At 34.6% G+C, this 14,647-nt stretch overlaps 1 protein-coding gene across 2 annotated transcripts in view; it reads left to right on the forward strand.

The window, feature by feature from the left end:
* Positions 1-14,647, forward strand: part of SFXN1 (sideroflexin 1) — a 53,007-nt gene that overhangs the window by 7,894 nt on the left and 30,466 nt on the right. Inside the window, exon 1 of one of the 2 annotated variants that reach the window (XM_051978935.1) lies at positions 1,877-1,959. The exons of the other annotated variant lie outside the window; for it this stretch is intronic. The gene's annotated coding sequence lies outside the window, so the exon portion shown is untranslated. Of the gene's footprint in view, positions 1-1,876; positions 1,960-14,647 lie in introns of those variants that run through there. 2 annotated transcript variants of the gene reach the window in all.

The following is a 14,647-nucleotide window of genomic DNA, read 5'->3' on the forward strand; positions in this document are numbered from 1 at the left end:
CTCTCTAATCTCTGTCTTTCTCAGTTTCTCCAGCATTACACTATCATCTTTGAATATACTTAGCTATTATGTCTCTCCTTTTCATCTAAACTTCATGAAAAAAGCTTCTTTCATCATACATAGCCTTCACTTTCCTCTCACTTTCTTCTAGACCTTCCAAGGGAAACTTTGGACCTCATTGTCCTACCATCACCAAAGATCTCTTAATTGCAAAAATTAATTATCTTTTCTTAAGTCTTATCTCTTCCTTATCTGTAGAATTTCATCCTTTCTGAGTTTTCATGCTCCTGTATTCTTATTGGTTTTCCTGTCTGATTGTTTTCCTTTGCTGGGTTATCATCTTGAATATATCCTCTAATAATGGTTATTCACAAGGCTATATGCTGGACCTCATTATATTCTCCATACTTTCTGTCTTGGGAATCTCATTGATTCATTCACGTGGGCTCCTATCCTGATGGTTACCAGAGTTATCTATAAAACCCTTAATTGTCTTCTGAGCTTTAGCTCCTTATCATAACTACCTTGGGGACATTTTGAAATGGATATCGTGAGCATCACATTTTCCCCTTGAATAACCCCTCAAAAACTCTTAGGAATTTCCTTAATTTTTTTTAACTAGAAGAATATCATGCTTTCAGTGCCCATGTTAAAACTGTGCTCTCATTTTCAACTCCTCACTTTTACTCATCCCACATATCCACTAGTTTACCATATTTTGGTATTTCAACGTCTGTTTTTGCCTTTGGTCCCCAGATACTTAATGTTGGTTTAACAACTCAAAGTTTTGAGTCAGAGTGACTAGAAAAATTAAGGGATTTAATGAGGGATTTAATTCAGAACATATCAACTTTAAGATGCCATCAGGATCTCAAAATCCTGGAGATTGTAGGCAATTGAAAATAAGGAACTGGAGTTCTAAGGAAAGCTTGAAAGTGGGTTTGAAGGTATGTTGAGAATTAGCAATCTGTTTAGAACTATTTTAAGATTTAAAAATGCATACAATTTTAATGTGGAAAAATTATAGTTCGATATCTTAGATAAAATACATTTTACTCTTCAACTTATTCAGTGCAGGATCCTTGTAATGTTTTCACTAACATTTTTAACCCTGTGTGATTACAAAATGCTCTTAAGTTATCTTTTCTATCAATATATTCTATCTAGCCTATGGTAAATTTACTGAATCATAGGAATCTAGGATCTCGGGGTTGAAAGGGATTTAAGAGATCATTTAGTCCAATCTCTTTATTTTTCAGAAAAGGAGGCTGAATACTATGGAGAAAGAGCAAATTGTCCAAGATCACACAACTTTTTAATAATGCATTGTATATGTTATCTTTCTTAGTTATGATAGCAAAGTTAAGTTTAAAATTGAACAAGTTTATGAATATGATTGATAAACTTAGAGAATGTTTTCCAATTTGTAATAAAATTATTGAGGCAGCATGTCATAGCAAATAAGGAACTGACCTTAGAATATAAGTTTAAGGGACTTTTAAATTTAATTGACCATGGGGTTCTGGATAAATCACTTAAATCCTCCAGGAACCTCTCTAAGACTTAATTGCAGAGAAAATTCCAGTCTGGTAAGGGAGAGGGATTTCTTCATCGCAAGCTCCCTTACTGATGAAAGCACAGATATAGGTTTTTTAAAGTTAAGTTTGTATTTAAAAATATAATTTCTTAGCACTTAATACAAATACCACATTTTACAAACGTTTTACAAATATATAATTTTCAGTGAAACTTTTAAGAGGAAAATAGATTAATTTTTGCCATAATTACATTGTATTTCCATTACTGAAGAGTTGAAATATCTGTTTATCTGTTTCACAGAATCAAAGAATGTTAGAACTGGAATGGACCTTAAAGATCATCTGGTTCAACTCTCTCACTCTACAGATGAGAAATTGAGATCCAGAGAGTTGTAGGGACTTGCTCAAGGTCATAGAGCTAGTAAGTGGCAGAATTCTAAGTCAGTTATTTCTTTTATTCCCCATTATGCCATTCCTCTACCAAAAAAAGCCCTAATGATAATGACAGTGCTACTTCTCTACATAGGGAACTTCAAAATGAATTGGTACCTTTACCTCTTTGAACTCTCTAAACCTTTGAAACAGTGGGCAGAAAAAAGACTAAGTTAAAAATTTTCTCAGGCTTTTCAGACACAAGTCATTTATGAAAGGTACTAAACATTAACCTGATTCACAACATCTTAAACTGGAAGAAATTTAAAGACCTAGAATTTTAAAAAGTTTGAAGATACTTAAGAAACAGTTTAAGTCCAGCTCATTCATTTTATGGAAAAATTTTTCTCAGAGAGGGGAAAAGACTTTTTTGGGGCCAAATTCTAGTCTTTGTTATTGCTAAGAATTGAAATCTAAGGTTCTGACTAAATGCAGTGTTCTTTCCATCATAACAGTTAAAGTTAGATTTATAGTTTTTGAAGGAATTCTCTTTCTTTGAGTTGGAATGTTTTAAAGACTCCAATAAAAATATTATAATTTAACACCATCCTTGAAGTTTATAACATAGAAGCCTTTTGTACTTCAATGAACAAGCATTTATTAATTGTCCAGTATATGCTAAGTAGGGTATAAAATTCTGGAGATACAAAAACAAAAGGAAAACAAGCCCTGGGTCTCAATAATAAAAATTACTTGAATAGCGGTAACGTTTAGGATCATTTAAGATCACCCTTTAAGAGAGATGAGTGTCAAAGTCATATACTAGCTTTTACTTATATTTTTATCTTCAGTCTGAAGTTCTGCATTTTATGTTCATTTAAGAGGCAGATGTTAAACCTAAGTTGTGGGGGAAAAAATCTGTGACCTTGACATGAACATTGTCATGCCTGAATGAGTACTGAATGAACCAGGGGTCATGCATGTGCTGTTGTTTTTGTTGCTAATATTAGAACTGGAAAGAGATCTTAAAACATACAGTGTCAGTACTAGAAGGAGACTTAGAAATTATCTAGTGCAAAATTTCTGTTTGCCAAATAGAATGATGCTGCTGCTAACATCATTGATGTAATTGGTATTGGCAGTGACAATTGATTTTCAGTGCTTAAAGTACAGCCACGGATCTTGTTATACCTACCTAACTTAAAGTATTTATGCAGAAAGTGTTTTGCAAAATTTTAAGCTCTTTATAAATATGAGCTGTTATTCCCCTAGCACGTGTTTAAAACAGCTAGTTGGTGCTGAGTAAGAATAAGGGCATTGAACAAAACTAAGGGAATTAAACTCTTGACTTTGGCACCTGATAGATTTTGGTGGGGTCATTATCTTAATCCATTTCTTGTGTCTCCCTCACATACAATACAATACTCAGGGAAGGAACTTTAATAGTTGGTAAATGAATGTAGGTAAAATTCTAATTTCTTCTAGGTCAATATTAAATATAAAACATCTCTTTGGTTAGTCCACTTGTTTCAAAAAATTTAGTAAGTAGAAATTTTGCATACCATATTTGAATTGTAAATTTCAAATGAATGAGGTCTGATATGGCAATTTTTTTATCCATTGAAATAATCAGTTTAATGTTACAGAGCTCTTAGCTTATCAAAACTTTCAAATATATGACACTAATGTAGTTTAAAAGTATTTTCTTTGCCTTTTTAAACAAAACACTTACTATGTGCCAATTTCTTCATTGATACTTCTACATTTGCATTATGTGTAGGATATTTTCCCAAATAGGAATAAGCCTGATTATTTAAATTTGTTAAATTGTTCCCTTAGATTCCTACACCAATATTGTCTAATTTTGGCTTGAAATTTTATCAAAATTTGTTCATATTTTCATCTGTTTAATTATTTTGGGGAGAACCTACATTAAAAATATTGCCTGTTTCCAAATTTTTGTGACTTCTTTTTTTGAAAAAGCCACTTAGCAAGTCTATTAAGAGTTGACTTTCTCCTATTTGTCAGTTGGAAATAATTGTACTTTTATGCCAAACTCCAGTGAATACCAAGAGTGTGAATCTGAATTAAATATTTGAGGCCAGGCTGAAGATATGCTTTGCAATTTTCATTTATTAATCTGAGAGCCAGGGTTTATATCCTTTTAAAACTAGCATTATATTAACACCAGCTAGATCCAGGAGATGCCATATACATTCCAAGTTTCATGCATAAACCATTCTTTGACTTTTCAATTTCTACCTTAACTAAGAATACCAAAGTACTTATCAAAACCGAATTGCAACTAGCATAATTGTGATGCTAATCAGTACCAACATTGTAAATAATTGTAATGTTAATACCAAAGTATTTATGAAAACAAGTTGTAAATAGCAGAATTTATCATACTTGTTTACATATTTACCCTTTTTGGAATGATCTGAGTTTTGTAAGAATGGAATGTGTGCTTATATTTTACATGTTTTCAGCTTTAGGAAAAAAAATTTCCAAATACAATTTAGATTTTTTTCCTCCTAATGCCTTCATAATGTTGAGGGGTGAGAGAGATCCTTTCAGCCATGGGGTTCCCTTTTTGTCCTGTCTACAAGCGAGGTTTTTTGACAAAAAAAAAGGTGGGAGTCATTATTTTTACTGTGGAACTATTTCCTCAGTGGGTTGCTTCCTGATTAGGAATTTGCAAAAGTTTGGATTTAGAATCTTAACTTTTATCTACCCTTCTATTGTTTGAGGCTAGGGAGCTATTAGAGGCTAATTTTTTTTCTTTTTTTTTTTAATATATATTTTATTTTATTTTATAATAACATTATATTGACAGAATCCATGCCAGGGTAATTTTTTTTTTTTACAATATTATCCCTTGTACTCACTTCTGTTCTGATTTTTCCCCTCCTTCCCTCCACCCCCTTCCCTAGATGGAAGCAGTCCTATATATCTTAGATATATTGCAGTATATCCTAGATACAATATATGTTTGCAGAACCGAACAGTTCTCTTGTTGCACAGGGAGAATTGGATTCAGAAAGTAAAAATAACCCGGGAAGAAAAACAAAAATGCAAATAGTTCACATTCATTTCCCAGTGTTCTTTCTTTGGATGTAGCTGCTTCTGTCCATCATTTATCAATTGAAACTGAGTTAGGTCTCTTTGTCAAAAAATCCACTTCCATCAAAATACATCCTCATACAATACCATTGTTGAAGTGTATAATGATCTCCTGGTTCTACTCATTTCACTTAACATCAGTTCATGTAAGTCTCTCCAGGCCTCTCTGAATTCATCCTGCTGGTCATTTCTTACAGAACAATAATATTCCATAACATTCATATACCACAATTTACTCAGCCATTCTCCAATTGATGGGCATCCATTCACTTTCCAGTTTCTAGCCACTACAAACAGGGCTGTCACAAACATTTTGGCACATACAGGTCCCTTTCCCTTCTTTAGTATTTCTTTGGGATATAAGCCCAGAAGTAACACTGCTGGATCAAAGGGTGTGCACAGTTTGATAACTTTTGGGGCATAATTCCAGATTGCTCTCCAGAATGGTTGGATTCGTTCACAACTCCACTAACAATGCATTAGTGTCCCAGTTTTCCCGCATCCCCTCCAACATTCATCATTATTTTTTCCCGTCATCTTAGCCAATCTGACAGGTGTGTAGTGGTATCTCAGAGTTGTCTTAATTTGAATTTCTCTGATCAATAGTGATTTGGAACACTCTTTCATATGAGTGGTAATAGTTTCAATTTCATCATCTGAAAATTGTCTCATATCCTCTGACCATTTATCAATTGGAGAATGACTTGATTTCTTATAAATTTGAGTCATTTCTCTAGATATTTTGGAAATGAGGCCTTTATCAGAACTTTTAGCTGTGAAGATGTTTTCCCAGTTTGTTGCTTCCCTTCTAATCTTGTTTGCATTAGTTTTGTTTGTACAAAGGCTTTTTAATTTGATATAATCAAAATTTTCTATTTTGTGATCAGTAATAGTCTCTAGTTCATCTTTGGTCACAAATTTCTTTCTCCTCCACAAGTCTGAGAGATAAACTATCCTATGTTCCTCCAATTTATTTATAATCTCGTTCTTTATGCCTAAATCATGGACCCATTTCGATCTTATCTTGGTATATGGTGTTAAGTGTGGGTCCATGCCTAATTTCTGCCATACTAATTTCCAGTTATCCCAGCAGTTTTTATCAAATAATGAATTCTTATCCCAAAAGTTAGGATCTTTGGGTTTGTCAAACACTAGATTGCTACAGTTGACTCTTCTGTCTTGTGAACCTAACCTTTTCCACTGATCAACTAATCTATTTCTTAGCCAGTACCAAATGGTTTTGGTGACTGTTGCTTTATAATATAATTTTAGATCAGGTACAGCTAGGCCACCTTCATTTGATTTTTTTTTTCATTAATTCCCTTGAGATTCTCGACTTTTTATTGTTCCATATGAATTTTGTTGTTATTTTTTCTAGATCATTAAAATATTTTCTTGGAAGTCTGATTGGTATAGCACTAAATAAATATATTAGTTTAGGGAGTATTGTCATCTTTATTATATTCGCTTGGCCTATCCAAGAGCACTTAATATTTTTCCAATTATTTAAGTCTGACTTTATTTGTGTGGAAAGTTTTTTGTAATTGTGCTCATGTAATTCCTGACTTTCCTTTAGTAGGTAGATTCCCAGATATTTTATGTTATCAACAGTTATTTTGAATGGAATTTCTCTTTGTATCTCTTGCTGTTGGATTTTGTTGGTGATGTATAAAAATGCTGAGGATTTATGGGGATTTATTTTGTATCCTGCTACTTTGCTAAAATTATGAATTATTTCTAATAGCTGTTTAGTAGAATCTCTGGGGTTCTCTAGGAATACCATCATATCATCTGCAAAGAATGATAGTTTGGTTTCCTCATTGCCCACTCCAATTCCTTTAATATCTTTCTCGACCCTTATTGCCGAGGCTAGTGTTTCTAATACGATATTAAATAATAATGGTGATAGTGGGCAACCTTGCTTCACTCCAGATCTTACTGGGAAAGGTTCCAGTTTTCCCCCATTGCATGTGATGCTTATTGACGGTTTTAAATATATGCTCCTGACTATTTTAAGAAAAAGTCTATTTATTCCTAGGCTCTCAAGTGTTTTTATTAGGAATGGATGTTGGATTTTTATCAAATGCTTTTTCTGCATCTATTGAGATGATCATATGGTTTTTGTTTGGTTGGTTATTGATATAGTCAATTATGCTAATAGTTTTCCTAATATTGAACTAGCCCTGCATTCCTGGTATAAATCCTACTTGGTCATAGTGTATTATCTTGGGGATGATTTTCTGTAATCTTTTTCCTAATATTTTATTTAAGATTTTAGCATCAATATTCATTAGGGAGATTGGTCTATAATTCTCTTTCTCTGTTTTCAGCCTACCTGGTTTAGGTATCAGTATCATGTCTGTGTCATAATAGGAGTTTGGTAGGACTCCTTCAATCCCTATTTTTTCAAATAGTTTATTTAGCATTGGAGTTAATTGTTCTTTAAATGTTTGGTAGAATTCACATGTAAATCCATCTGGTCCTGAGGATTTTTTCTTAGGGAGTTGGTTGATAATTTGTTCTATTTCTTTTTCTGAGATGGGACTGTTTAGGATATTTACTTCTTCCTCTGTTAGTTTCGGCAAGCTATATTTTTGGAGGTATTCTTCTATTTCATTTAAGTTGTCAAATTTATTGGCATAAAGTTGGGCAAAGTAACTCCTAATTATTGCTCTAATTTCCTCTTCATTAGTGGCGAGTTCTCCCTTTTCATTTTTAAGACTAACAATTTGATTTTTCTCTTTCCTTTTTTTAATCAGATTTACTAAGGGTTTGTCTATTTTGTTGGTTTTTTCATAGAACCAACTCTTAGTTTTATTAATTAATTCAATAGTTTTTTTTAATTTCAATTTTATTGATCTCTCCTTTTATTTTTAGAATTTCAAGTTTAGTGTTTGGCTGGGGGGTTTTAATTTGTTCCTTTTTTAGCATTTTTAGTTGCAAGCCCAGTTCATTGACCTTCTCTTTCTCTATTTTATGCAAATAGGCCTCTAGAGATATGAAATTTCCCCTTATTACCGCTTTGGCTGAATCCCACACATTTTGGTATGATGTCTCATTATTATCGCTTTCTTGGGTGAAGTTATTAATTATGTCTATGATTTGCTGTTTCACCCAATCATTCTTTAGTATGAGATTATTTAGTTTCCAAATATTTTTTGGTCTACTTTCCCCTGGCTTTTTGTTGAATGTAATTTTCACTGCATCCTGGTCTGAAAAGGATGCATTTACTATTTCTGCCTTACTGCATTTGAGTTTGAGGTTTTTATGTTCTAATATATGGTCAGTTTTTGTATAGGTTCCATGAACTGCTGAAAAGAAAGTGTACTCCTTTCTGTCTCCATTACATTTTCTCCAGAGGTCTATCATATCTAATTTTTCTAGTACTCTATTTACCTCTTTGACTTCTTTCTTATTTATTTTGTGGTTTGATTTATCTAATTCTGAGAGTGCAAGGTTGAGATCTCCCACTATTATAGTTTTGCTGTCTATTTCTTCTTGCAGCTCTCTTAATTTCCCTTTTAAGAATTTAGATGCTACACCACTTGGTGCATATATGTTTGATATTGATATTGCTTCATTATCCCGGCTACCCTTTAGCAAGATATAGTGCCCTTCCTTAACTCTTTTAATTAGATCAATTTTTGCTTTAGCTTGATCTGAGATCAGGATGGCTACCCCTGCTTTTTTGACTTCACCTGAAGCATAGTAGATTTTGCTCCAACCTTTTACCTTTAACCTGCATGTATCTCCCTGCTTCAGGTGTGTTTCCTGTAAACAATATATTGTAGGATTTTGGCTTTTAATCCATTCTGCTAACCCCTTTGTGGGGGAGTTTACCCCGTTCACATTTATGGTTAAAATGAGCAATTCTGTATTACTTGCCATATTGTTAACCCCTGTTTATGCTTTTCTCTCTTCTTTTCCCCTTACCCCCCACTTCCCACTTGCTTCTCACACCCCTCCCTTTTTAGTACCTCTCTCCCCATTTTAGAGTTCCTCCCCCTATCTTACCCCTTTCCCTCCCAGTTTCCATATTCCCTTCCACTTAGCTTATTCCTTCCCTTTTCACTTTTCCCTTCTCACTTTTCAATATGGTAGGAGAAGTTTTACCATAAATTGAATGTCTAAAATTGTTCCCCTAAAGCGAATTCTGAAGGCTGTAAGATACCCACTATATTTATCCCCCTCCATTCTTTCTCTCAGATATAATAGGTTTCCTTTACCTCTTCATGAGATGTAGTAACCCCACTTTACCCTTTTTCTGGCACAATGTCCTTTCCACATCTACTTTCTAGAACAAGGTATACATGTATTCTTTATACCTCTTTATATCAGAAATATAGTTCCCAAGATTAATCTTTACCTTTTTAGATTTCTCTTGAGTTCTATATTTTTAGATCAAACTTTTTGTTAAATTCTGGCTTTTTCATCAAAAATAGGTGAAATTCGCTTACTTCATTGAATGTCCATCTTCTTCCCTGGAAAAAGATGCTCATTCTAGCTGGGTAAGTTATTTTTGGTTGCATACCAAGTTCCTTAGCCTTTCGGAATATCATATTCCAGGCCCTTCGATCCTTTAATGTGGATGCTGCTAGATCCTGGGTGATCCTTATTGTGGCTCCTCGATACTTGAATTGGGTTTTTCTAGCCGCTTGCAGTATTTTTTCCTTCGTCTGAGGGTTCTGGCATTTGGCCACTATATTTCTTGGTGTTTTGATTTTAGGATCCCTTTCAGTAGGTGATCGATGAATTCTTTCAATGTCTATTTTGCCCTCTGTTTCTATGACTTCTGGGTAGTTCTCTTTGATAATTTCCTGGAAAATAGTGTCCAGGCTCTTTTTTTCATCATACTTTTCTGGGAGTCCAATAATTTTAGATTGTCTCTCCTGTATCTGTTTTCCAGGTCTGTTGTTTTCCCAAGAAGGTATTTCACATTCTTTTCCATTGTTTGATTTTTTTGGATTTGATTGACTGATTCTTCTTGTCTCCTCGAGTCATTCAATTCCATTTGTTCGATTCTGATTTTCAATGAAGTATTTTCTTCACTTACTTTTTTAATATCTTTTTCTAATTGTCCAATTGAGTTCTTTTGTTCTATGGAATTTTTTTCCATTTTGCCAATTTTATTTTTTAGAGAGCTATTTTCTGTTTCCAGTTCACTAATCCTATTTTTCAAGGATTTGATTTCTTTATCCACTCTGTCTTTAAATGAGTGAGATGATTTCTCCAGACACTCATGCCAAGCCTCCCCCTCCTTTTCCCATTTTTCTTCCAGCTCTCTTGTGAGAGCCTTTTTAATTTCTTCTATGAGATTCATCTGTGCTGAGGAACAGATGATCTCCTCATTTGGGGATTCACCTGGAGACTGTCTGTTTTTCGTCTCCTCAGGGTTTAGAGTCTGCTCTCTATCCATATAGAAGCTGTCAAAGGTTAAGGTCCTTTTCGAGTTTTTGCTCATTTTGTCAGAAAAGAATCAAAGACAAACTAGCAAAAAGAAAAAAAGGAAAAACCCCTAAATGGAGTCTGCTTTTTTGGGGGGAGGGGCTGGGTGGTGTTACCGAGCTTTCTCTACAGACTGCGGGGGCAGTAGCGAGGCACTACAGGGCTGTGCTGCACCTGCGCTCTGAGACTCCGAGAGCGTGCTGAGTCACTGTGGGGGAGGGGTGGCCAGGTCCTGAGAGACTCCAGCTGTTTGGGGTTGTATTCTTCACCTCCGGTGTTTTTAGCTTCTCTGCTGGGCTACTGACTTGCTGCCAGGGCAAAGTATCCAATCCTGCAGCAAAATTCCCCCCCACAGAGACAGCTGAGATCACACTCCACCCCCTCTCCAGTCTGCTCCTGTACTCTCGCTGCCACTGCCTGCCTTCAGCCTGCACCCGATCTAAAACCGTCCCCACCCTCGAGCAAAAACAGACCTTTCCTGGTGAATTTCAAGGATGTCTTCTCTTGGTAACTATTTGTGGGTTTTTTTTTCAGTCAAGCATTAATTCAGAGGCTTGTAATGAAATGGATTCTGAGAGAAAACGCGGAGCTTATACAGCTGTGTGCCTCCTCTCCACCATCTTGGCTGGAAGTCGAGGCTAATTTTCAATTCATTAAAGGATAGTGATTGTTTTCCAAACCAAAGTGATTCCCAGATTATTTGGAGATGGGAGATTCCCTTGGGAATGTGGTTGGAGGGTGGGGATCATTTTTAGGAATTTCCCCAGACCAGGTCGCTCACCCTCCACAAACATCTGGAAACACAGTTCTATTACATCAATAGTATTTAAAATGTTTTAGATTTAATATTCTTTTAATTTGATTTTCCAAAAAAGTATATCTATACATTTTTTAAGATGTAATAAAATTGTCTCTTACTTAATCTTCCTTCTTTCCAAACTCATAGAATGTTAGTTCTTTTTTATCTAGTTCAGTCTTATTAAACTTTTTCTATTCACAACTCCTTTTCACCTGAGAAATTTTATGTGATTCCAGGTATGTAGGTATATAAAATAAGCATATAAATTAAACATTTACAGATAATAAATCATAACATCACAATCTCACATTCTGTTACATGACCCCCATATAGGGCATGACCCACAGTTTAAGAAGCTTTAATTTAATTTATGAAGTATCCAGGACCCTTGTGTGCTTTATCAACTTTCTGTTTTCTAACTCTGGTCATTTTATTGTTTAAATACATTCAATAGACAATGTAGCTCCTTGAGAAATGAGGAGACAGGAATATACTATGAGTGTTTTGCTACCTATAATTTGGTTAATGCAATCACTAAAGTTTGAAATTAAAGGCTAAGGTTATTTTGAACAATCTATGTACTGTGTTTCACTTATTTGTTCTCTTCTTCATAATTATAGAAAAGCATTTGCTTTTATTTTGATTAATTCACATTCTCTAGAACTTAGAGCCCAGTTAAATTAAGTACTCTTTGGAAATAAAAATAAGGAGAGCTTAACTTTTTCACTCAACTAATGCATCTTAATTCACAGTAATAATACTGTTCTTAACATACTAATAGGGAAATTTTTAAGTACCAGAAGCAATAAAAGTGTTTACTAGATTGGAGGAATACTGTTTAAAATAAATCAATTGGCTTTTGCCTGGACCTTGTTTTAATTTGTTTCATTCAGGGTTGGGGTTAAGGGTTAAGGGTTGAGGTTAAAAAATACTTGTAACTTGAAAAATAAAAATAATAAATTATCAAAAATTTGCTTTCTGGCTTGCCTTTATATCTTTGTTACAAGACAGTCCCTAGCATATGGGAGGTGTTTGCTTGTTAAATTGAATCTTTTCTAGAGAATGTGAATTAATCTTAATTAAAAGCAAATGCTTTTTTATAATAATAGGTACTACAGTTTACTGAAGAGGGAGGGAGAAAGCAATATCCAACAGTAAGACCTATACTTCAGGAAATTTAATTTGACTACTGAGTAGAAAAAAGGTGGACTGGAGTGGGGAGAGACTTTTGTCAGGGATATCAATCAACAAAATATTGCAATAACCCAGGTGTAAGTTAGTGAGGGACTGCACTGGTGGGATTGCAGTGTCAAATGAGAGAAAGAAAAACATGTGGTGTTATAAAGATAGATTTGACAGGACTTGGCCACAGATTGAATATGGAAAGAGGGAGTGAAAAAAAAGTGATAAGTTAAGGATAATATTTAGGATAGGAGCCTGGTGACCAGGGAAATGGTGCTATCCTTTATAGAAAACATAGGAAGAGGAAAGGATTTAGAAGGGAAGCTAATGAGTTCCATTTTAAACATGTTGAACTGAAAATATCTTTAGCATATTAAATAAATAAGCCATTGAAAATGGGAGGCTGCAAGTCAGGAAAGAGTTGAATAGGAAGTTTTCAGAATCATCACGATGGAGGTGATATTTGAGTCCAGAGGAGTCGAGGTGACCATTGCAAATAGTAGAAAAGAAGAGAGCTTAGGACAGAGTTTTGAATGACATCTATAGTTAGCTTTCATGACCTGGATAAATATCCAGCTAAGGAGACTGAGAAGGAATGATCAGACAGATAAAAGGAGAATCAAGTGTGAGAAAACTTATTGAGCAATGGATATCAAGGACAACTGGATGATCAACAGTGTCAGAGGCTACAAAGAGATCTAGAAGAATGAGGTTTGAGAAAAAATCATTAAATTTGGCAATTAAGATATCATTGACAATTTTGTAGAAAGCAATTTCAATTGAATAATAAAGAATGAGAGAAAAAGAATTATAGCAGTATAATAGCAGTGAGGGTGGATGGATCAAATTGGGATTTTTTTGAAGGTAGAGAAGACATTTCATTTTTGCCAATAGAGAGTCTGAAGAATAGTGAGAAAATAGAAATTATAAAGAGGGACAGTTTGCTGGAGAAGTCAATATGGATCAGATCACTTGTGCATATAGAGGTATTTGCCTGGGCAATTAAAAGGGCTATCTTTTTATGTGAAACAAGGATAAAGGAGAAATAGTAGTGGACAGCTTTTGATTGGTAAGAGATGAGGAACATAGGATAAGCAAATAGATAAGCAAAGATGGGAGTGAAGGGGTTCTCTGAGTGAATGGCCACACTAGTTTTGAATGAAATATACAAAGCTCTCAGCTGAAAGAATGGCTAGAAAGGAAACTGGGAACTTTGAGGAGGAATAGAAGGGCTTGGAAAAGTCACCATGTTTAGTCAGATGGTGAATCAATTAGAGAGGTGTAAAAAGCCTCCCTCTAGTAAGGGTCCACTTGAAACCATGTAATAAAAATTTTAGCTGAACTAGCCAGCATGAGTTTTGTGATTTCTTCCAGTTTTGTTTAGCACCATATGAATTGTAGCAAAAATTGCAGATAGCGAGTAATCCAAGACCAGGGATTGACAGGGCAAGATCAATTAATTATCCAGTGACAGAAAAGACAGTGTTTACTAACCTGGCTCATTAAAGGGTCAGTACGAAGAAGGAAGGAAAAGAGAGTAGTGCAAAGAATGAGGTCTGAGAATGAATTGAGAGACAAAAGGATTAACAGTTACAATATAGATGAAAAATAGGGTTGAGAATGCAAGAGATAGAGTAGAGGTGGAATAACAACATTTTGCAGTAAAGAAATTTCAGAGATCTTGAACATAGAAGTGAAATACTTATAGTGATGACAATATCAATGGCAAAATGATAGGATCATGGATATAACTATCTTAGTTTTGGTTGGGAAATAGGTCATTGGAAATGAGGAAGTTAAGGAACTGGGAGGTATTTGAAAGAGTATCATCCTTCCCTCCTCCCTCTATATACTTGTGTGCATACATACAAACACACATGTATGCATTGAGGTTCCCCCCGTAAGTGGAGAAGGAGAGATTGAATCAAGCACTGAATTCATTGAGGAAATTGGAAGTGTGTCCTGGAGATCTGTAAGTAAGTAAAAGCCTTTTGATTGGGTGGAAGATAAAGACTGAATGAATGTCAGTGAAGGAAAGTTTACTAAATGATGGTGGGAGAGGAAGAACATCATTGTAGTTGTAATACTAAAGAGTATTAAAAATGTGTCACTTTGACCAGGGAGTGAAAGTAAAGTCTGTACTCTAGAGGGTAGCCAGGGAAGCAGGTCTTAGTGAATATAAGATGAT

The sequence above is a fragment of the Antechinus flavipes genome, chromosome 2 (assembly GCF_016432865.1).
Source record: "Antechinus flavipes isolate AdamAnt ecotype Samford, QLD, Australia chromosome 2, AdamAnt_v2, whole genome shotgun sequence".
Lineage (NCBI taxonomy): Eukaryota > Metazoa > Chordata > Mammalia > Dasyuromorphia > Dasyuridae > Antechinus > Antechinus flavipes.